Raw genomic sequence first — 24,460 nt, 5'->3', positions numbered from 1 at the left:
TGTCAGCCCTGTGATGACCTGGCGACTTGTCCAGGGTGTACCCCACCTTTCGCCCATAGTCAGCTGGGATAGGCTCCAGCTTGCCTGCGACCCTGTAGAACAGGATAAAGTGGCTAGAGATAATGAGATGATTATATATATATATATATATATATATATATATATATATACACCTGTGAGTGTTTAGTCTATGTCTATTTCTTATCTAGTGTTTATACTGTTTATATTGTTTATTTCAGTTATTCTATTTTTATTCATTGCATTGCCTGTTTGCACCGTAGGTCAGAGAGGACTGAAATTTCACCTGTGCTGTATATCGAGCATGTATAGCATATTTGACAATAAAGTTGACTTGACTTGACTTGATGGATTACAAAGGAGGTCCAGCTTTTCCTGAGAGACCATAATGCAGCCTTTAGATCTGGCAACAAAGAACTGTATAGTGTTGTGAGACACAGCCTCAAAAGAGGCATAAAAACAGCAAAAGCTGCATATACAGAGAAGATTGAGGGTCACTTCGACTCCAGGGACCTGGCACATATGTGGTAGGGCATTCAGCACTTGATGAACTTCAGGAGCAATGGAGACCCACTGACAGGAACCAGTGCCTCATTGGCTGAGGGGCTGAACTGCTTCTTTGCCTGGTTTGAAAAAGGACTGGACAACATAGCTTCACTCCAGCTGGACACTGCTGACCACCCGCTGACCCTGCAGGTTACAAGAGGTTAAGCAATCCTGAGAACTGTTAACATCAAGAAGGCAGCAAGACCAGATAGGATCCCAGGTAGGGTGCTCAGGGACTGTGCTCATCAGCCTGCAGAGGTTTTCACCAACATATTTAACATCTTCCTAGCACATGTTACTGTGAAAACCTGTCTGAAAACTGCCACCATCATCCCAGTGCCCAAACAGACCAACATCAGCTCCCTCAATAACTACAAATGAGTCACACTCACACCCATCATATCGAAGTGCTTCAAAAAACTAGTTCTGTGGTATATCAAAACCACTCTCTCCCCTACTTTAGATCTGCACCAGTATGCATACAGGCCAAATAGAGCTACAGAGGATACCATAAACACAGCTCTCCACACCGCATTGACCCAGCTGGAGCAGAAGGGGATGTATGTAAGAATGCTTTTGATTGATTACAGCTCTGCATTCAATACAATAGCAGACTGGTCAGCAAACTGCTGGACCAGGGCCTCGGCAACAAACTGTGTTTATGGATCAAGGAATTTCCTAACAACTGCCCACAGATGGTGAGACTTGGTCCACATGTCTCCCCAAGTCTCACTGTCAGCACAAGAGCACCACAAGGGTGTGTACTAAGTCCCCTCCTCTACTCCCTCTACACACATGACTGCACTCCCATTCACCCCACAAATACAATTATTCAATTTACTGGTGGCACAACAGTAGTGGGACTGATCTTGAATGGCAGTGAGACAGCTTATAGGGATGAGGTCTGCAAGCTAACTCAGTGGTGTGCAGATAACAACCTGTCAATAAACATCAAAAAGACAAAGGAGATTCTTATAGACTTAAGATGGCATCAGGAAGAGCCCCTGCCACTGGAAATAAGGGGAGAGGAGGTGGACAGGGTATCCAGTTTTAATATGGCACAAAAAAATCATCAGACTCCCCCTGAGGACATCTACAGATCTCACTTCCTCAGCAGAGCCTGCAACATCATTAAGGACAATACACATCCATTTCATCACCTGTTCTCACTACTGCCATCTGGAAGATGCTACAGAGCCTTAAAGGCCTGCACTTTCAGGCTCAGGAACAGCTTCTACCCAACAGCCATCAGTGAACTCAACTCATACTCATCCACCTACCCCACCCCCCACTGCCACAACAACAATTTTACCTCAAGTGCAATCATAATACACAAATGTGCAATAACTGCATAGGTCACTTTAAATTATTTTATACACTTTAAATTATTTTATATTTTATTTATATTCAATTTTTGTAGTTATTACTCATTCAATTGACAGCTTATTTTAATGTGTGTGCATATGAGTGAATGGACCAGTGAGTAGAGTGAATGGGGTACAGTTTTTCCTTTGTTTTAAGATAGACAGCAAATTTTGTTGTGTGTTACCATGCAGTGACAATAAAGGGCATTCTGTTTCTGATTCTGGAAGGCTGTTGGTGACTGTCAGTTCTCTAACCCTAGGCTACAGTAGTGGACACCAGTGGTCAAGGAAGCTGTCAAGTTGAAAAGGAAGCCTTCTGACTAATTCTTATGGAAGACTCTACTGAGAGAGTAAAAAGTGGATATAAAATACACACACACACACACACACACACACACACACACACACACAAACCTGTTAAAATTGCAGGTCTTGCAATAAAAAAAGAAAGATAAATCATGCCATATCATTTTCCACATTTAATGTGATATAGCAGTCAACAAAATTGAAGTGAAAAACAAATAGAAATGTGTTAGGGTGAAAATGAAAAAAATATTCAAATAAAAAATTTTATTAAATTAATTCCATAAAATTTTACATTTTGTGTCATCCAAGCCCCTTTTTGGAAGAATACCATCTGCCCCATCAACGTCAGTCTCTATGTAGACAACGCTGACAGACTCCAAGCATTTCAGTACAAGTTTGGCTTGCAGATATTGCAGCCCTGCTCGACTCGCCCAGGGAGAAGGTTTTTTTAATGGTTTTAACGAAAGTCAACTGAGAAATTTAGCAAGAATCAGAAGTATTTTCACTATTCACTGGTCAAAAGTCAGTAATTTCTGAGGAGTTTTGCATGGCCACGACATTTACTGGATTGCGCGATCAAATGGCGGTTTAAGATCGTTACCCAAGCTCATGCATCTAAAGACGGTTTCTGTTGCCTGTGTCAGAACTTGTTTCTTGATATCATGCAGATTGAATTGTCATTTCTCTGCATGCGCTGTGAAAATAACGGTAAAAGAACTGGGAGCGTGCGCTATGTCTCTTCTCTGCTCGAGCAAATCCAGAAGTGCGCGATTGTGCAGGATTGTTTAGTTTTGTTTGGAATGGAATACTATTGCATTGTAACATCAATTCACAGGTGGAGCCTCTTCATAACCTGATAGTGAGTCACCATTTATCAGAGCGAGAGATTTTCCCCAATTTTCAGGGAAGGGTTCGAAGTAAGAAAGAACTACCTCGTAAGGACATTTCGTCATGTCATTTTACTAAATAAGAGCAAGTCTGGTCCTGTCTCATTATGCTTTAATATCCTTGATGTTGGTACACCTCTCAAATGATGTACAGCTTAATCCAGGTCCTAGTTATAACAGTCCTGAATCAAGTGTCTATGCTGCAGACAACTCTGAGGAACCTCCTTGCTTGGCTCTCTCACCCACTGGTCTTAGAATATGGCATTGGAATGTTAGAAGCCTTAACGATGGCAAATTCGAGCAGATATGATGTCTACTAGTAAATCCCAAGTCTGATATCGATGTGCTTATCATCACAGAGACCTGGCTTAATTCTACGCATAGTGATGGGGAAAGATACGTCCCAGGATTCAGGATTGAAAGGAAAGACCGACTGGATGGCAATGCCGGTGGCGTCTTAATGTATATCTCGCAACATATACAAGACAGGTGTTCTTTGTTAACGGTGCACGTGCTGGAGCGGACATGACCGGCGCATTCACTCAGGAGAGGAGCCGTATCACTGCTCACAGTATGGGGAGAGTTTCCTCAGCGGAGTGGTCTCCAACAGCACCGGCACCTTCATTCAGGAGAGAAGCCGTATCACTGCTCACAGTGTGGAAAGAGTTTTACTCATCAGAGTCATCTCCAACAACACCAGCGCATTCACACAGGAGAAAAGAAAAGAGCAGCATTACAACTTTGGGGTTCTTTCTGCTTTTTAACTGGATACTTTGAATTGCACGCTTTCTATAAACAAACATGGCGGGCGGGTTGCAATTTCTGAGCTCCTGCTTCATCTTGCTCGTATTGCTTTCTTACAGCCTAAAACCTGTAACTAAACACTATAATCGGCTGATAAGTAATGATTAGTGCTGTCAAGCGATTAAAATATTTAATCGCGATTAATGTCGCGACTGTCATAGTTAATTCACAATTAATCGCAATTTAATCGCACATTTTTGTCATATGAAAAACCATTGTAATTCTCTTATCAGCATAAAAAAGTGAATGGGCTTGCTCACCGTTTGAACTACGGGGGTACTCGGGGGATCCGAGATCCCCTGAAACAGACATGAGATCCCTTGAAAACATGATTTGGGAAATGTTGGGGGGTCTCTAAAATATTGGCAAAATGATGTTTATTGACATAGCAATCGTGTGTAACGGGAAGCATTTGCATATCCGAAGTGAGCGCGTGACCGGAGAGCCGCGCTCTGAGACAAGCGCAAGCACCCCCCCCAAGGGAAAAAAAAAAGGGATGCCCCAAAAATATCGGCATAGTTCGAACACTGGTTGTACCAATGTTTTTTTTTTTTTATTGCAGAGCATAACACGTCTTGTCACAGCCACTGCAAAGTGGGGCTGGAGCCGCCGATGGGAAAATGAAACTTAAACCGAGCACCGTGGCTCTTCGGGGGAGGGCAGAGGACTCTGGCTGTGCGGGGCGTGGCATCATGTCACAGAGCGTTAATCTCGCGATAAAAAAATTATCGCCGTTAAAATTGAGTCAAGTTAACGCGTTAATAACGCGACATTTTTGACAGCACTAGTAATGATAGTTTGTTCTTATTACTAAAATTGGATAGCAGAGTGTTTCCTGGCCTAGTGACCTTCGAAGGGAAATACGTGACTCAGGATGGCCGCCATATTTAAAGGGCAAGGCTGGTCTCTTCGTCTCAGAAATTGGAATGTCAGCACTTCTCTTAGTCATTCTATCTGGTGATGTATCAGTCAATCCGGGACCGCTGCCCCAATCCTGTGCTGATGACAATATTAGTGAGCTGACCAGTGACGATGAATCTTTGTCAGAGGATCCTACATCTACTGATTACCTTAAGGATCAATTGGAGTTTTCTAACGACGATAGTTTATATGACGAGCAATACTTCAACCTTGGTCTTGGATACAAGGGATTGCGTTTCGGATCATGGAATGTCGATGGGCTTACACTAGTAAAATTTGAACAGATTCGATTGTTCATGCTGGACAAATTCCATTGTCCTCAGATCGATATTTTATCGATAAACGAATCCGCTTTGAAGCCTAAGATTCCTGATTCACTTTACACTGTGCCAGGATTCGACATTCATCGCAGAGATCGCAAGGGGATCAAGAAAAAGGGCGGAGTTCTGGTGTATGTGAATCGAGAGTTGAAACACAGGAGAAGGACTGATTTAGAGGATTCAAATCTCGAAGCTGTCTGGTTGGAAGTGTATCCCTTCAAGTCAAAGCGACCACTTTTATTTGGGGGTGTTTATCGACCACCATCTTATTTAAAGGAAGATGACGAACGCCTCGAAAAGAACATTGAGTGCGCTAATCTTCTAAATCTAGAGACAATTCTTACTGGGGATACCAACATAAATTATCTCGCTTCTTCGTCTTTCAAGAAACATTGTTTGGTTCGTACTTTGACGAGTATGAATTTTAAACAACTAGTCACTATGGTAACAAGGCCAATTAGTAAAACCTGTCTGGACCATATCTTCACTAATTACTCTCAGCGAATCAGCTCCGTCGTTGTACACACGTGTGGCCTTTCGGACCACCTTCCGGTATTTGCTATGAGAAAGTATGCATGCAAAAATCCAAGTCCATACAAGAGTTTTCAAACAATACGTTACCGTGACATGAAGCGACTTGATGAGGAAAAGTTTAAACAATCAATTCGAGAAGCCCCTTGGGATGCTGCATTTGTATTTGAAGACATTGATGATGTAGTTCACGTATGGGAACAAATCTTCAACTCTGTTCTTGAATCTCATTGTCCTTGGCGCGAAAAACGGGTCAAGCATGAAACGCAGCCCTTCTGGATTACCAAGGCAATTCTAAAAGAGCTACACTCTAGGGATCATTTATTGAAGGTGGCGCGGCGCACGGACAATCCAGATGATTGGGCGAATTATCGTCTAGCCAGGAACAAAGCAGTATTCACTTTACGGGAAGCCAAGCATGAGTTCTATTCGAAGTCATTCAAGGACAACAGGAACAATACGAGTGCAATCTGGAAATGTATTAAAACTCTGACAGGCGCTAGCAAGAACAATTGTGGGATAATAAAGCTTGAAATTGGCGAGAGTACTGTGGAAAATTCTAAGGACATCTCGGAGCAGTTCAATGCGTATTTCTCAACGATCGCCGACACATTGAGAGGTACTATGGCTCAGGCGCCATTTTGTCTTTCTAAACTTCTGAGCTATGTGAAATCATGGAAAGACCCAGATGTTTTATTCTCGGTTCCTGCTATAACAAGTACACAGGTTGCCCGTATAATAATGAAGATCAATCCAAACAAGGCCTCTGGTATTGACAAAATCAGTTCTCATGTATTGCGAATTGCTGCTCCTGCTATTGCACCGAGTATAGCAAAGCTGATTAATCTATCATTTTCTAGTGGAATATTCCCCCAAAGGTGGAAATTAGCCAAGGTTACCCCACTATTTAAGAAAGGTGATCGTACTGATATGAGCAACTTCCGTCCCATCTCAGTTCTTCCTGTCTTGTCTAAGGTCATTGAGCGGTATACGCATGATCCTTTGTATACCTATCTCAATGACAACAACCTTCTCTACTCCAGGCAGTCTGGTTTTAGGAAACATCATAGTACTGAAATAGCTCTAATCAAGATAGTGGACGAACTCCTATTTAATCTTGACAATAATATGGTGTCGGGTTTGGTACTCGTGGACTACACCAAGGCATTTGATATGGTGGACCATGAACTGCTGCTACAGAAGTTAAAGGTGTACGGGGTTGTTGACAAAGAGCTGGCATGATGTTGTTCATATCTGTCTAACAGGCGACAGGTGGTACAAGTGGACGGTGAAGTTTCTTTGGAAATGCATATGGATTACGGAGTTCCTCAAGGATCTATACTAGGGCCGCTATTCTTTTTATTATTCATAAACGATTTGCCAGTGCATGTCTCGACTCAAGTAGACCTTTATGCCAACGACACCATTGTCTCTGCTGCAGCTGATGTCACCAATTTGCACCTTCTGAATTACTCTCTCAATACGTCATTAAGAGAGATCGAGTCATGGGCTAATGCCAACAAGCTCTTCCTAAATGAGAAGAAGACAAAGGTCCTGATGATCACGGGCAAGCGCCTTGCTTCGAAGACAAGTGTAGAACTGTGGGTTAAGGCGGGCAATAGCGCCACAGCACTAGATAATGTCTCAAGTGCAACATTACTTGGACTTGATATAGATAGTGAACTTTTGTTTCACGAACATGTAGAAAAAATATGTAAAAAAGTGGCCTCCCGTATTGCAATTCTAAGGAAAATAAGATCGTTTTTGCCGTTAGCACAACGTAAACAATACTATAATGCTTTAATTCAACCAATCATTAATTATGGTAGTGCAGTATGGTCTGAGTGCGATAAAGAATGTCTAAATCGAATTCTTAAATTACAGAAGCGCGCTGCCAGAGTTATTCTTTTCGCAGAACCGCAAACATCATCTGTGGAACTATTTAATAGACTTGGATGGATTCCAGTACACAAACAGTTTAAAGGATATGGGACATGGATTTTTACCTGGGCATAATTATGTATAAAGGACATAAGAAATGCCATCTAAATCACTGCAGGGCGTCAAAAATGTGAAAATCATCACATTATTCAAGTTTTTCTATACATCAGCATAAAACAAGGATTCGTTAATGAGCTAGGTGGTCACGTGACCCGTGACGTCACAAAAACTTTCCAAGGAGCCAGCGCTTGGGAATCTAATGTAAACAGGTTACCGAAATGGACACCATCGACAGTGATATTCCCGATGTTTCACAGGGATGTGAAGTTAGACCTTATCAATTCGAGCCGATAGCTGGAAATTCACATGAACATGGATCTTGTCTTTACTCTGACGGGTCAGATGATTCTGAGAGTGAGAGTTCATTCAATCCCCATGAAACTGAAAGCGGTCGGCTCGATAACACTTCTTGGTAAGTTAAAAACAATTCTGCTCAAAGGCTAATGATCTGTTGAAAGAAGTATTATTTTTGTATCATACATTGAAAGTTCATCATAGATCTAGCTAAAGTCCGTTGCAAGCTAGTTTTTTTTTTGGCTGATATTTTTCGAGATTGATTGAGATACAATGCTTCCAGAGTCCGAGATGAAAACATTCAAAATGGCGAAACGAGTCAGAATTATGATAATCAATAATTGATACACCCAAAATTATAATACTAATCCTTACCTCGGCTTTCAGTCGCTTAGCGCAGAGGTCTTCAACAGGGGGGTCGTGAAATCGCACCGGATCACTCATATCAACAAAAATATTCCTGCCCTGTCCCCTGGCCTCCGTGCAGGGATGCAAACAGCGCGCCTTTCGGCAGATGCCGCCTTTTTCACAGCTGAATCGTGCAGATCCGATTTAAAAAAAAAAAAATAGCGATGTTGGTTCATGGAGCATGAGGCATGAAGTGTAAGGATGAGAGAGAGGCGGTTTGGGTCGGGAAGCTGCGCGCATTTGTGCAGCCTGGCGCAGGTGTGCGCGGCTTCCCGATTTGAACTGTTTTTTTTTCTCATCCTTATGCTTCCTGTTTCATGAATTAATATCGCTCAGTACCTGAATATTAATGTTGAAAGAATCCTCAGTGAAATGGTCCAAATACAGTTTGTGGGAAACAGTAGGTGCAAAGTTTTTTTCAACAGGTGTTCTGTAAAGTTGTCCTGCGAAGCCTACTGCGCATGCACAGGTGAGCCCACACTTTCCTCAGCTTCGGGTCCTTGGGGAATGCAAAAAAACTTACTCCAGGGTATTTCCCATTGGAATTATTGCAACCATAAGCAGCACAATACACCATGATGTCCAATGTATGATGTCCAAGGTACTTTAAAGACTATAAAAACAATTTTCTTGTCATCCACTTCTCCATTCATCTACCCGCTCGTGCTGTGCCCGAAAGTTTTTGTGACGTATGATCACGTGACAGCGGCTCTTCCGGTTGCAAAAAATGCATATCGGAAGTCGAGCAGAAATGCCATATAATCATCACGAATATAACGATTTTGCTGAATTTAATAGATGATTTTGTATTTTTTGATGCAATTAATTCATATTTTTAATGGAAAGAAACTGATATAGCGTGCTTTTATGTTTCATGTCCCATATCCTTTAAGATAAACAAATGCGCTCTCGTTCATAAGCGGATTTATGGTAACGTTCCTACCTTTTTAAGTGAGCAACTTGTTCTAAATAGCTACGTCAACAAAAGACACATGCACTATGCTGATCTTAATCTACACTGCCTGAAATACAGAAGGGAGACAGAAGGCGGGCGCACTTTTTCTGTTTCTGCTACCCGCCTTTGGAATACTCTCCCTCTCTCTACAAGGCGAATCGAACAGCTTATGCCCTTTAAGGAATCTCTCAGAGAGCGGGCGTTTTCTGAGCAGCGTCTTTTATATCATTTTGTAATATAATTTTATAATTGTTTCTTATTTATATCTATTAATATGATTATCATATTGTTTTTATTGTAATTTAGTGTTAATAGTTTTTATAGTTTATATTGTATACATTTATTTTAGGGAGGGCCACAAGTTCATTAGCATCGCTATTTAGTGCTACCCTCATTATAAATAAAGTCTGGAAACATCTGACTTATAAATGAATGAATAACATGGAAAGAGATAATGTGGAATTATTGTGTATCCGTATAACCCCCTTTCAAATCCAATTGCCCAATTTTTGTCGTGGGAATCTACCGCCCACCTGACACGTCGTCTGATGGAGATAAACAGCTAGGTGCAGTCTTGGAACGGCTTTATGTGACAAACAAAGAGATACTGGTGCTTAGTGATTTCAACGTGAATGCACTAGACTCAAATTTCAAAGACCATCGCTTCATCAAGTATATTATACAATTAGGTCTGCATCAGCTTGTTCAACAAGTTACTCGACCAGAGAGTAACTCCTGCATCGATCATGTTTACTCCAGTCACCCTCGTCACATCAGCCAAATCAAAGTTCCCAGCATAGGACTTTCCGATCACCTTCCTGTTGCCATTGTAAGGAAGTACAGTAAACTCCAAAGGCACAGTACCCACAAAACCATCTCTTATCGTCGGTTTAAGAACTTTGATGTTGAAGCATTTCAAGATCAACTAGAACAATGCCCGTGGAATGTACTGGACATGTACAACCCCGATTCCAAAAAAAGTTGGGACAAAGTACAAATTGTAAATAAAAACGGAATGCAATGATGTGGAAGTTTCAAAATTCCATATTTTATTCAGAATAGAACATAGATGACATATCAAATATTTAAACTGAGAAAATGTATCGTTTAAAGAGAAAAATTAGGTGATTTTAAATTTCATGACAACAACACATCTCAAAAAAGTTGGGACAAGGCCATGTTTACCACTGTGAGACATCCCCTTTTCTCTTTACAACAGTCTGTAAACATCTGGGGACTGAGGAGACAAGTTGCTCAAGTTTAGGGATAGGAATGTTAACCCATTCTTGTCTAATGTAGGATTCTAGTTGCTCAACTGCCTTAGGTCTTTTTTGTCGTATCTTCCATTTTATGATGCGCCAAATGTTTTCTATGGGTGAAAGATCTGGACTGCAGGCTGGCCAGTTCAGTACCCGGACCCTTCTTCTACGCAGCCATGATGCTGTAATTGATGCAGTATGTGGTTTGGCATTGTCATGTTGGAAAATGCAAGGTCTTCCCTGAAAGAGACGTCGTCTGGATGGGAGCATATGTTGCTCTAGAACCTGGATATACCTTTCAGCATTGATGGTGTCTTTCCAGATGTGTAAGCTGCCCATGCCACACGCACTAATGCAACCCCATACCATCAGAGATGCAGGCTTCTGAACTGAGCGCTGATAACAACTTGGGTCGTCCTTCTCCTCTTTAGTCCGAATGACACGGCGTCCCTGATTTCCATAAAGAACTTCAAACTTTGATTCGTCTGACCACAGAACAGTTTTCCACTTTGCCACAGTCCATTTTAAATGAGCCTTGGCCCAGAGAAGACGTCTGCGCTTCTGGATCATGTTTAGATACGGCTTCTTCTTTGAACTATAGAGTTTTAGCTGGCAACAGCGGATGGCACAGTGAATTGTGTTCACAGATAATGTTCTCTGGAAATATTCCTGAGCCCAGTTTGTGATTTCCAATACAGAAGCATGCCTGTATGTGATGCAGTGCCGTCTAAGGGCCCGAAGATCATGGGCACCCAGTATGGTTTTCCAGCCTTGACCCTTACGCACAGAGATTCTTCCAGATTCTCTGAATCTTTTGATGATATTATGCACTGTAGATGATGATATGTTCAAACTCTTTGCAATTTTACACTGTCAAACTCCTTTCTGATATTGCTCCACTATTTGTCGGCACAGAATTAGGGGGATTGGTGATCCTCTTCCCATCTTTACTTCTGAGAGCCGCTGCCACTCCAATATGCTCTTTTTATACGCAGTCATGTTAATGACCTATTGCCAATTTACCTAATGAGTTGCAATTTGGTCCTCCAGCTGTTCCTTTTTTGTACCTTTAACTTTTCCAGCCTCTTATTGCCCCTGTCCCAACTTTTTTGAGATGTGTTGCTGTCATGAAATTTCAAATGAGCCAATATTTGGCATGAAATTTCAAAATGTCTCACTTTTGACATTTGATATGTTGTCTATGTTCTATTGTGAATCCAATATCAGTTTTTGAGATTTGTAAATTATTGCATTCAGTTTTTATTTACAATTTGTACTTTGTCCCAACTTTTTTGGAATCGGGGTTGTATGATGATTCCAATGATGCCGCTGAGTTTTTCAATAAGATGTTTCTTGATGTTGCTGACACTTTTGCTCCAGTATTGACTAAACGGGTAAGAAGGTCGCAACAGCCCCCCTGGATGTCGCCAATGGTCTATGCTTCCATAAACTACCGAGATGCTCTACTGAAAAAAGCTCGTGCATCGGATGACCAAGCAGACTGGAGTGCGTACAAACAACAACAACAACAACGAAACACAACATTTCAAACAATACAAAAAGCAAAGGGAAATTTTTTAAAGAAGCTCTAGAGAAAAGTGAAAATGGAAAAGAGTATTGGAAATTTTTGAAAAATGCTCTTGGTTCCCTGAAGGTCAGCTCAATATCAAAGATAAAAATAGGAGAGACTATCTCACAAAATCCGACTGAAGTGGCGGATGCATTTAACAAGTTTTTTTGCAGTGTTGCATCTAAATATAAGACCGCATCGCCTGTGCCTGAAACATCCACCTGCTTTGAGCATTTAAAAGAATTTGTCAATCAAAGACTCAAGCCGGAGGAGAGCCTTACCATCCCCAAAGTTACGCCTGATTTAGTGAGTCTTTATCTTGCTTGCATTCAGACAACTAAAGCAATGGGACTTGACGGAATCAGTGCCAGGTTTCTCAAATATGCAGGATCAACTATCACTGTACCGCTTTCTAAAATAATCAATCTTAGTATCTCACAGTCCATCTTTCCTACTCTGTGGAAGCAAGCACAAGTTACTCCAGTTTTTAAGGCAGGAGATCACTTGGACGTCAACAACTACTGATCAATAAGTATATTGCCAGTACTGTCAAAGATCCTGGAGCGCCATGTTCATGTGACATTGTATGCTTTTCTTAACAACAACCACCTCATCATTCATCGACAGTCTGGTTTCCGGCCATATTACTCATGCGAGACAGCGATGATAGAATTGATTGATACTCTTCTAATGAACATGGATAATGGACTAATTAATGGGTTAACTTTAATTGATTATTGTAAGGCATTTGATTTGGTAGACCATGATATACTGCTTAAGAAACTGCGCATGTATGGTCTATCAAGTTCTGCAGCTAATTGGTTTGAATCCTATCTGAAGGGACACAAATCAACAAGTGTCCATCGGAGGTCACTTCTCTGACTCTCTCCCCGTCACATCTGGTGTTCCCCAAGGGTCTATCCTTGGGCCACTACTTTTTATCATCTTCGTGAATGACCTGCCCCTGCAAATACAAAGCAGCTCCACCATGATGTATGCGGACGACACAACTCAGTTAGCCTGTGGGAAAACACTTGCTGAAGTTGGAACCACACTCCAAAATGAACTCGTGTCTATAGACGTATGGGCAAAAGAAAACAAGATGGCCCTAAACAGTGAGAAGACTAAGGTGATGGTGGTATGCAGTGCCCCCAAATTGCGCGACATTCACAACTCTGCCGCCTCTCTTGAAGTTAATTTTGGTGGACAGACTTTGGAAACCGTTTCTTCTTCCAAGTTACTTGGAATTCAAATTGACAACACTCTATCATGGAATAATCACGTGGAGTATATCTCTAAAAAGATACAAAAATGAATTGGACTACTCCAGAGAACAAAACATTTTTTAACTTTCAAGGTGAGGAAAACGTTTTATGATTCTCTAATTCAACCAATTATGGACTATTGTGGGACAGTTTGGGGAGATAATTTCCAAAAACATGACAATGCAATGTTAATGCTACAAAAACGTGCAGCTCACATTATATGTGATGTAAGATGGGATCACCCCTCCAGCGAACTGTTTCAAAATACAAGATCTTCACAAAGCAACCTGCAGTTGCCAAAGATATAACACTCTTTTGGTGAAAGAACATTTAGTTTCAGTGGTGCAAAGCTCTGGAATGCTTTACCAAGAGATGTTAAAGAGTGTAAATCGCTAGCCTCTTTTGGCGTGGCCCTCAAGAAATTTAAGTTGTAAATTGTAATATTTTTTTCCTAGTTAAAAGTTTTTATGAAAAAAAACCTTCAGTTATTTAGTTATTTAGAGGGCCACATGTAAATTATCTATAATGATATTTAGTGTCACCCCTTAAATAAAGAATAAAAAGAATAAAGGCAAATCCCAAGATGAGGAGAGAATACATGGGGTAGGCCTGGCCATCAAGTCCATGCTTCTCAAGCAGCTCCCTGACCTCCCCACCTCTATCAATGAGCATCTGATGAAGCTCCGCTTCCCACTCAATGCCTTCCGTCGTGTCACAGTCATCAGCACCCATGCCCCTACTTTGACCAGCAGCAACAAGGCAAAATAAACCTTCTACGAGGACCTCAACAACCTCATAAAGACCACAACCCCCAGAGACAAGCTCATCCTGCTGGGACACTTCAGTGCCAGAGTTGGCGCAGAGTGTGTTAACTGGAAAGGCATGCTGGGGCCACATGGCATAGGCAAAATGAACTCTAATGGCCTACTGCTCTTGAAACTCTGCACAGAAAATGACTTGACGATCACCAACACCCTGTTCAGACAAGCAGACAAGTACAACCCCGATTCCAAAAAAGTTGGGACAAAGAACAAATTGTAAATAAAAACGGAATGCAATAATTTACAAATCTCAAAAACTGATATTGTATTCACAATAGAACATAGACAACATATCAAATGTCGAAAGTGAGACATTTTGAAATTTCATGCCAAATATTGGCTCATTTGAAATTTCATGACGGCAACACATCTCAAAAAAGTTGGGACAGGGGCAATAAGAGGCTGGAAAAGTTAAAGGTACAAAAAAGGAACAGCTGGAGGACCAAATTGCAACTCATTAGGTCAATTGGCAATAGGTCATTAACATGACTGGGTATAAAAAGAGCATCTTGGAGTGGCAGCGGCTCTCAGAAGTAAAGATGGGAAGAGGATCACAAATCCCCCTAATTCTGCACCGATAAATAGTGGAGCAATATCAGAAAGGAGTTCGACAGTGTAAAATTGCAAAGAGTTTGAACATATCATCATCTACAGTGCATAATATCATCAAAAGATTCAGAGAATCTGGAAGAATCTCTATGCATAAGGGTCAAGGCCGGAAAACCATACTGGGTGCCCGTGATCTTCGGGCCCTTAGACGGCACTGCATCACATACAGGCATGCTTCTGTATTGGAAATCACAAACTGGGCTCAGGAATATTTCCAGAGAACATTATCTGTGAAGACAATTCACCGTGCCATCCGCTATTGCCAGCTAAAACTCTATAGTTCAAAGAAGAAGCCGTATCTAAACATGATCCAGAAGCGCAGACGTCTTCTCTGGGCCAAGGCTCATTTAAAATGGACTGTGGCAAAGTGGAAAACTGTTCTGTGGTCAGATGAATCAAAATTTGAAGTTCTTTATGGAAATCAAGGACGCCGTGTCATTCGGACTAAAGAGGAGAAGGACGACCCAAGTTGTTATCAGTGCTCAGTTCAGAAGCCTGCATCTCTGATGGTATGGGGTTGCATTAGTGCGTGTGGCATGGGCAGCTTACACATCTGGAAAGACACCATCAATGCTGAAAGGTATATCCAGGTTCTAGAGCAACATATGCTCCCATCCAGATGACGTCTCTTTCAGGGAAGACCTTGCATTTTCCAACATGACAATGCCAAACCACATACTGCATCAATTACAGCATCATGGCTGCGTAGAAGAAGGGTCCGGGTGCTGAACTGGCCAGCCTGCAGTCCAGATCTTTCACCCATAGAAAACATTTGGCGCATCATAAAACGGAAGATATGACAAAAAAGACCTAAGACAGTTGAGCAACTAGAATCCTACATTAGACAAGAATGGGTTAACATTCCTTTCCCTAAACTTGAGCAACTTGTCTCCTCAGTCCCCAGACATTTACAGACTGTTGTAAAGAGAAAAGGGGATGTCTCACAGTGGTAAACATGGCCTTGTCCCAACTTTTTTGAGATGTGTTGTTGTTATGAAATTTAAAAATCACCTAATTTTTCTCTTTAAATGATACATTTTCTCAGTTTAAACATTTGATATGTCATCTATGTTCTATTCTGAATAAAATATGGAATTTTGAAACTTCCACATCATTGCATTCTGTTTTTATTTACAATTTGTACTTTGTCCCAACTTTTTTGGAATCGGGGTTGTATAAATCAACTTGGATGCATGCACAATCAAAACAGTGGCACCTCATTGACTTTGCAATCTGCCACAGACGTGACATCAGAGACTACAGGGTCACCAGGGCCATGCAAGGAACTGAATGCTGGACCGACCACTGACTTCTAAGGTCAGTTGTCAAGCTGCACATCACCCCTACCCAACACAAAAAGCCAAAGCATGTCAGACTGTCGTTCAACACCATCAAACTTCAGAACCCAGTATGTCGAGATAACTTCATGACCTGCCTGGATGACAAGTTGACCTCCCACAGACCCCTCACTGGAACCCCAACTCAGCAGTGGGACCAGTTCAGCATGGTGGTGAAGGAGGTAGCCCAGTCAATACTCGGCCCAAAGAAGAGAGTCCACCAGGATTGGTTTAATGAAAACAATTGTAGGTGCATTTGGTAATTAAGTGATCAATCTCATTAAATCAGTCTCATTAATTAATACCATTAATTTTGGTGCTTAATAATAAATTACCAAACAGCTAAATTATGGTATATTCCAAATTATTATGATCACTTACCGTATTACATAACTCATATGCACCTTGGAATTCTTTGAGATTGAATGACTTCAAGGAATATGGAAGCAACACAGACACAGTTTAACAGAATAATTGAATTTATTATAGCAATGCTAAAAATTGAATAATAGCAGTTGAAATATTCAGCAAACAATGAGGTACAGTGGTGCTTGAAAGTTTGTGAACCCTTTATAATTTTCTATATTTCTGCATAAATATGACCTAAAACATCATCAGATTTTCACACAAGTCCTAAAAGTAGATAAAGAGAACCCAGTAAAACAAATGAGACAAAAATATTATACTTTGTCATTTATTTATTGAGGAAAATGATCCAATATTACATATCTGTGAGTGGCAAAAGTATGTGAACCTCTAGGATTAGCAGTTCATTTGAAGGTCAAATTAGAGTCAGGTGTTTTCAATCAATGGGATGACAATCAGGTGTGAGTGGGCACCCTGTTTTATTTAAAGAACAGGGATCTATCAAAGTCTGAGCTTCACAACACATGTTTGTGGAAGTGTATCATGGCACAAACAAAGGAGATTTCTGAGGACCTCAGAAAAAGCATTATTGATGCTCATCAGGCTGGAAAAGGTTACAAAACCATCTCTAAAGAGTTTGGACTCCACCAATCCACAGTCAGACAGATTGTGTACAAATGGAGGAAATTCAAGACCATTGTTACCCTCCCCAGGATTGGTCGACCAACAAAGATCACTCCAAGAGCAAGGTGTGTAATAGTCGGCGAGGTTACAAAGGACCCCAGGGTAACTTCTAAGCAACTGAAGGCCTCTCTCACATTGGCTAATGTTAATGTTCATGAGTCCACCATCAGGAGAACACTGAACAACAATGGTGTTCATGGCAGGGTTGCAAGGAGAAAGCCACTGCTCTCCAAAACAACATTGCTGCTCGTCTGCAGTTTGCTAAAGATCATGTGGACAAGCCAGAAGGCTACGGGAAAAATGTTTTGTGGACGGTTGAGACCAGAATAGAACTTTTTGATTTAAATGAGAAGCGTTATGTTTGGAGAAAGGAAACCACTGCATTCCAGCATAAGAACCTTATCCCATCTGTGAAACATGGTGATGGTAGTATCATGGTTTGGGCCTGTTTTGCTGCATCTGAGCCAGGACGGCTTGCCATCATTGATGGAACAATGAATTCTGAATTATACCAGTGAATTCTAAAGGAAAATGTCAGGACATCTGTCCATGAACTGAATCTCAAGAGAAGGTGGGTCATGCAGCAAGACAACGACCCTAAGCACACAAGTCGTTCTACCAAAGAATGGTTAAAGAAGAATAAAGTAAATGTTTTGGAATGGCCAAGTCAAAGTCCTGACCTTAATCCAATTGAAATGTTGTGGAAGGACCTGAAGCGAGCAGTTCATGTGAGGAACCCCACCAACATCCCAGAGTTGAAGCTGTTCTGTACGGAGGAATTGGCTAAAATTCCTCCAAGCCGGTGTGCAGGACTGATCAACAGTTACCGGAAACGTTTAGTTGCAGTTATTGCTGCACAAGGGGGTCACACCAGATACTGAAAGCAAAGGTTCACATACTTTTGCCACTCACAGATATGTAATATTGGATCATTTTCCTCAATAAATAAATGACCAAGTATAATATTTTTGTCTCATTTGTTTAACTGGGTTCTCTTTATCTACTTTTAGGACTTGTGTGAAAATCTGATGATGTTTTAGGTCATATTTATGCAGAAATATAGAAAATTCTAAAGGGTTCACAAACTTTCAAGCACCACTGTATGTGTGTGTGTGTGTGTGTGTGTTGTGGTGAAGACAAAAGATTAGCTTTGTGTTGCTAGCTAAGACAAAGGAATGCTAGCTAAGATGTGTTTGTGTGTGTGAGGCCTTGTGACCACGTGTTTCTAAGTAAAACAAGAGAGTTAGCTTTGGTTGCTAATTGAGATGTGTTTGTGTGGGGGGGCCTTGTGACCACGTGTTTCTAAGTAAAACAAGAGATTAGCTCTGTTGCTAACTAAGGTGTGTTTGTGGGGGGAGGATGACAACCTCATGGTCCCTTGAGACAATACACTTAGCCCTGGATGCTAATGAAACAAAAGAATTAGCCGTAGCAGCTAATTCCACTGAAATCTTGATGAGGTCAAAATATGTGTAATAATGAAATTAAAGGTTAGAAAGGAATGGCGAGAGAGCATGCAACCTATCTATTAAGCAATTGAGAGATCAACACAAATAGAACAATCATTCATTCATCACCCTAAGTGTTTACAGTGTACACAATTAAACCGTTCCTGAGTTTAAATTCACACTTCTTCATAAAGCTAATTCCTAAGACTAGTTTTTCTGCCCAAATGCCAGTCTCTTACTTCAGTATCTTGCTTCTATGTGAGATTATGAGATGTTCCGAGACTTTTGGAGTTTCGTTGTTGTGAAGGCCTCCGTGAAGCGCAGAGAATTTCTTGGTCCAACGCGTGGTTGCTCGTGATGAAAAGAAAGTCTCTGATCAGACAATGTGCACAGCGCTTTAATTAGAAAGATCCGGTCGCTTCTAATTAAATTAAACTGCTTGGGCGGCAGTTCGTAACGTTACTATAATACAAATAAAGAACCGGTTGTAGCTCAACCGAGAGAGATAGCACGACTTAAGTAGTTCTACCGTGGCCAAGGGTAAACAAAAACCGTGCTGAATCGTTTTTCTCGGGAGAAAAGACATCTGTATCTTGGGGGCTCGGAGCGAGCGGTCCTCCTTGTGTCCGTGTTGAATTCACAGCGCCGAAAGAGGAAGTATGGCGGATTTCCGGGTCACTTATGGGCTCAGGGAGGAAGTGACGTAGATGATCCCGCCTAGGCGTGACATAGGTCAACGCAGAAGTTGGCTGATGGAAAATGTAGTTCTTAGACGGACTGTTGTAGTTCTTAGACAGTAGGTGGCGACTGTACCTACACAATGTTACCATTGCCCAGCTCCTGGATGACAAGCGGAAAGTGTTCACAGCATGGCAGAATGACTTGTCTTCCAGCCCCAAGCGTGACTGCTTCAAGCACCTCCAGAGCCGTGCCCAGGCCACTCTCTGCTGCATGCAGGATGAGTGGTGGCAGAGGAAGGTGGATGAGGTCCAGCTGTATGCTGACACAAAGAACTCTAAGATGTTCTTCAGCACCATTAAAGCCATGTACGGACCATCCCAACCCTGCATCACCCCTCTCCTGTCCACTGATGGCACACTGCTGAAGGAGAAGAGCACCATTAATGAGAGGTGGAAAGAACACTTCAGCACTCTCTTCAACAGACCTTCCACTGTCAGCCCCCAGGCCCTAGACCAGATCCCTCAGAGACCAACGATAGACAGTCTCAACAACCCTCCCAGCCTAGATGAAGTCAAGAAAGGCATCAGCCAGACCAGCTCTGGAAAAGTTCCAGGCAAGGATGGGATCCCTGCAGAGATTTATGAAGCTGTGGGACCAGTGGCTCTTGACACCTTCCACAACATTCTCTGCAGCATCTGGGAGGAAGAGGAAATGCCTCAGGAGTTTCAGGATGCTATGATTATCTCCCTTTACAAAAACAAGGACAGCAAGTCAGACTGTGGCAACTATCGAGGCATATCTCTGCTGTCCATTGCTGGCAAGATACTGGCACACATCCTTCTCAACCACCTGATCACTGCTGTTTCTGAGGAGATACTGCCTGAGACACAGTGTGGATTCCACCCCGGTAAAAGCATGGTTGACATGATCTTTGCAGTCCACCAAGTCCAAGAAAAGTGCAGAGAACAGAATATGAACTTGTTTGTAGTGTTCATTGACTTGACCAAGGCTTTTGACACAGTCAACAAATGCCCCTTTTCCACCAAAGCAGTTCCAGGGCTGGTTTGGGGCCAGTGCTTAGTTTGGAACCGGGTTTTCTGTTTCCACTGACAAAGAACTGGCTCTGGGGCCAGAAAAACCAGTTCCAGGCTAGCACCAACTCTCTGCTGGGCCAGAGGAAAGAACCGCTTATGTCAGCGGGGGGGGCAGAGTTGTTAAGACCGACAACAATAACAAGACCGCGAAAGATCGCCATTTTTAAGCGACGAGAAGCAGCAGCTGTACAAACGCGAAGTCATCCATTATCGTTGTTGCTGCTGCTTCTTCCGTGTTGTTTTTGCTTCGATATTCGCGCCAAGGTTTATGCAAACGTAGTGACATAACTGACGTATACAGCGACGTAATGACATATACAACGACGTAACTGACGTGTACAGCGACATAATGACATGTCTTCCCTTAGCACGGCGAGCTATGGAAAAACAAACTGGTTCTCAGCTGGCTCGCAAGTTGAACGAGTTGTGAACCAGCACCAGCACTGGCCCCGAACCAGCCCTGGAACTGATTTGGTGGAAAAGGGGTAAAAGAGGCCTTGTGGAGAATTTTACAGCAGCTGGGCTGCCCCAGGAAGTTCACGACCCTGATCCGCCTATTCCACGACAGCATGACTGGGCTGGTACTCTCTGGTGGTGAGGCATCAGATGCCTTTGAGATAACAAATGGTGTGAAGCAAGGCTACATTTTAGCTCCCGTGCTGTTCAACCTCTTCTTTGCTTACATCCTCAGCCATGCTGTCAGAGATCTTGAGCATGGGGTGTACCTGAAATACAGAATGGACAGGTCTCTCTTTGACTTGTGCCACCTGAATGCCAAGACAAAGACAGTCAAAAAGATGATACTGGAGGCACTCTTTGCTGACAACTGTGCCCTCATGGCTCACACAGAATCTGCCCTACAGCATATCATCAACAAGTTTGCTGAGGCATCCCATCTTTTCGGGCTCACCATCAGCTTGGGCAAGACAGAGGTGCTGTTCCAACCCAGTCCTCTCGCTGCAGGACACCAGCCCTCCATTGCTATCGATGGAACAGAGCTGAAGACTGTGGAGGAGTTTAAATACCTCGGCAGCATCATCTCCAGTGATGGCTCCTTTGACAGAGAGATCAACGCCAGGATCTCCAAAGCCAGCCAGGCCCTGGGCAGGCTGCAAGTTTGTGTGTTGAATCAACACAACATGCAGCAGTCCACCAAGCTCAAGGCGTACAAGTCAGTTGTGCTCACCAGCCTCATCTATGGTTGTGAGACCTGGACCCTCTACAGTTGGCACATTCGACTGCTTGAGCACTTTCACATGCTTAGCCTGCATTCAATCCTGGGCATCAAGTGGCAGGACAAGATTACAAATCTTGAGGTCTTGGACCATGCTGAAATAACCAGCATCAAGGCCATGATCCTGAAAGTGCAACTGAGATGGATAGGGCATGTCATTCTCATGGATGACCACCAGATCCCAAAACAGCTCCTCTATGGCAAACTTTGCCAAGGCAAAAGGAAACAAGGAAGGCCAGTGAAATGCAAAGACTGTGTCAATGCTAACATCACTTATGCTGGCATAGCCCCAAAGCAGCTGGAGGAGTGTGCACAGGATCGATCCAACTGGCATGCCCTGACGTGCCTTGCCCAGGAAAACTTTGAAGACAACCAGCGAGGCAACATCACCGTGGTGTGTGCTAGTAGAAAGGCAGCAGCCAAGGCACCCAGTGATTCAGAACAGTTTTCCTGCCCTCACTGCGGACGTACATGCAGATCCCGCATCAGACTCCAGAGCCATCTGTGAGTCCACACCGGTACATAGATGTCATCATTGGATCCGACAGACCACCCATCACTGGTCTGCGGTACTGGCCCTTGTTTTACTCTTTTCAATCCCATACGTTTTCCTTGTATACTGTCACTTCTCATGAGCTCCCCCACTCCAGTTTTCCCATGTCTATCCATAGAATAAAATGCCTTATCTACCAAAAAAAGTTTAATTTTTTGCCTATACAACTAAAATTAAATTTAAATTCATAGTGTAGAGAACATGTGATTTAAATTGAAAAATTGATTTTAATGGAAATTGTGGTGCCAGCAATAAGCTTACTATGATGCAAAAAGTCTCATTTTATGTGACTCTGCTACAGTGAGTTGAAAAGCTTATTAAAGTGGAAGTGTAACAGCTGTATGTAATGTACAACAAAACAATACTGGTGTGACAAAGAGATTTTACATGTGCATAACCTGGGTGCATACTGGGAGGATTTCCCTCCCTTTGCTTTTGATATCCCATGTTCTGAGTATTGATTTTTATCACCAGTGGGTACGTGTTTTATCCCTGCTTAATCAGACCAATTTAAATAATTGGATTTCCTCTGCCTGACATTAGAGGGTCTGTTTTAGTAAGACTAATTATTGGTATGGACACAAATTTGTATATTAATAATTTAAGGCACAATCAAATGTCAACCAATATTAATTAACATTGCCCTAAAATATGTTTCTAACAGTTCCACTGAAAATGAGATGGTAGTAATAAGGGAAAATGGCATTTCATCTTATCAAACCAGTAAAATCCATATACACATAAAACAACTTAATTTTTTGCCTCCTGCAGTAACCCTTTGGTACTTCATTGCCAGTCACCTTAGTATCCCTGAGCTCAAAGCGTAGCAAGCTGGCTTTCAAACAAAAACTGGAAAAATGTGTGATTCTGATTGGTTAATCCTCTTTCTCATCAGCAAGTAGCTAATAAAATATGATTACATAAACATATAATTACTTATTTCATGTTTGCATGTGCATTTGTTCTGAGCTTATGAAAATGAATTACCATGTGAGACAGAGTCCAATCAAACATTTATATGCACTCATCATGGACATGAATATCATGGCAATATTGGGCTTTTAATGATTTTATTTTAATTGTTCTTTTTCTGGGGAAGAATGATTGTACAACATGTATCTTTATGAGAAAAAACCCCACAAGGATTTGGTGCACAAGTTTTAATTTATTTTGAGTTTGACACAATTAAATTAATTATTTTATTGTTTATATTATTTACCAGGGTAAGGGTGGAAACTTAAAACTCTGCTTTATTTCACACAAGTTCATATTGTTGTATGTTCCTTTGGGATATAATTATTTCCTGTATATTATTGTATTTTTAAAAATTCAATATGATTTAACATCTAGCTCTTTCTATACTGGGCAGGGCCTTTAGTGCATCCATGTCCAGGGACTCATTGTCTCGTAATGCCACTGAGTAGATCAAATGACTGCAGTACAGGAGAGCAAACATCATTTTAAATAAGTGTCCAATTATAATTACCATCCAAATAAATAAAAGTGAATGAAAAAAAACCAATCCAATCTGACAGTTCATGTATCATAATTCTTCAGGAAAATCATACACCTGGCAACAGTGCCTATACAGCTCCAAGCAAGTTAGCATGGCAATGATTTAAATCAAATCAAGTTTATTTGTATAGTGCTTTTAACAATAAACATTGTTGCAAAGCAACTTTACAGAATTTGAATGACTTAAAACATGAGCTAATTTTATCCCTAATCTATCCCCAATGAGCAAGCCTGTGGCGATGGTGGCAAGGAAAAACTCCCTCAGACGACATGAGGAAGAAACCTCGAGAGGAACCAGACTCAAAAGGGAACCCATCCTCATTTGGGCAACAACAGACAGCCTGACTATAATATTAACAGTTTTAACAGGTATAACCCTCAACAGTCCTCATAGGGCCGTCCTTCACAGGAGCGGTGTGATAAAACTCCGACCAGACACAGGGCACTAGGATGGATCAAGCAGGTCCGAGGGGCAGAAGAGGCCAGCATCTCAATCCCAGGATCAACATGTAACTCAGAGGGACAGATTGGGGGGGGGAAGAGAGAGAGAAAGAAAACACAGGTTGTTAGGTATGCCCTAAAAATGACAAGCATTAAATCTGTGTGGTAGGCTCGCAGAGACGAGAGTCTTTACATCAGGCATAACACACAACAATGGCATGTTAATAT

The 24,460-nt window shown here is 41.9% G+C and overlaps 1 protein-coding gene across 1 annotated transcript in view; it reads left to right on the top strand.

Annotated features, from left to right (window-relative positions):
• The window catches only part of si:dkeyp-117b11.1 (B-cell linker protein), a 262,865-nt gene that overhangs the window by 226,334 nt on the left and 12,071 nt on the right, over positions 1–24,460 (top strand). The window lies entirely within an intron of this gene.

This window comes from Neoarius graeffei, chromosome 10 (assembly GCF_027579695.1).
Source record: "Neoarius graeffei isolate fNeoGra1 chromosome 10, fNeoGra1.pri, whole genome shotgun sequence".
NCBI classification, from domain to species: Eukaryota; Metazoa; Chordata; class Actinopteri; order Siluriformes; family Ariidae; genus Neoarius; species Neoarius graeffei.
The sequence above is the reverse complement of the archived record's forward strand: the minus strand, read 5'-3'. Positions and strand labels throughout refer to the sequence as shown.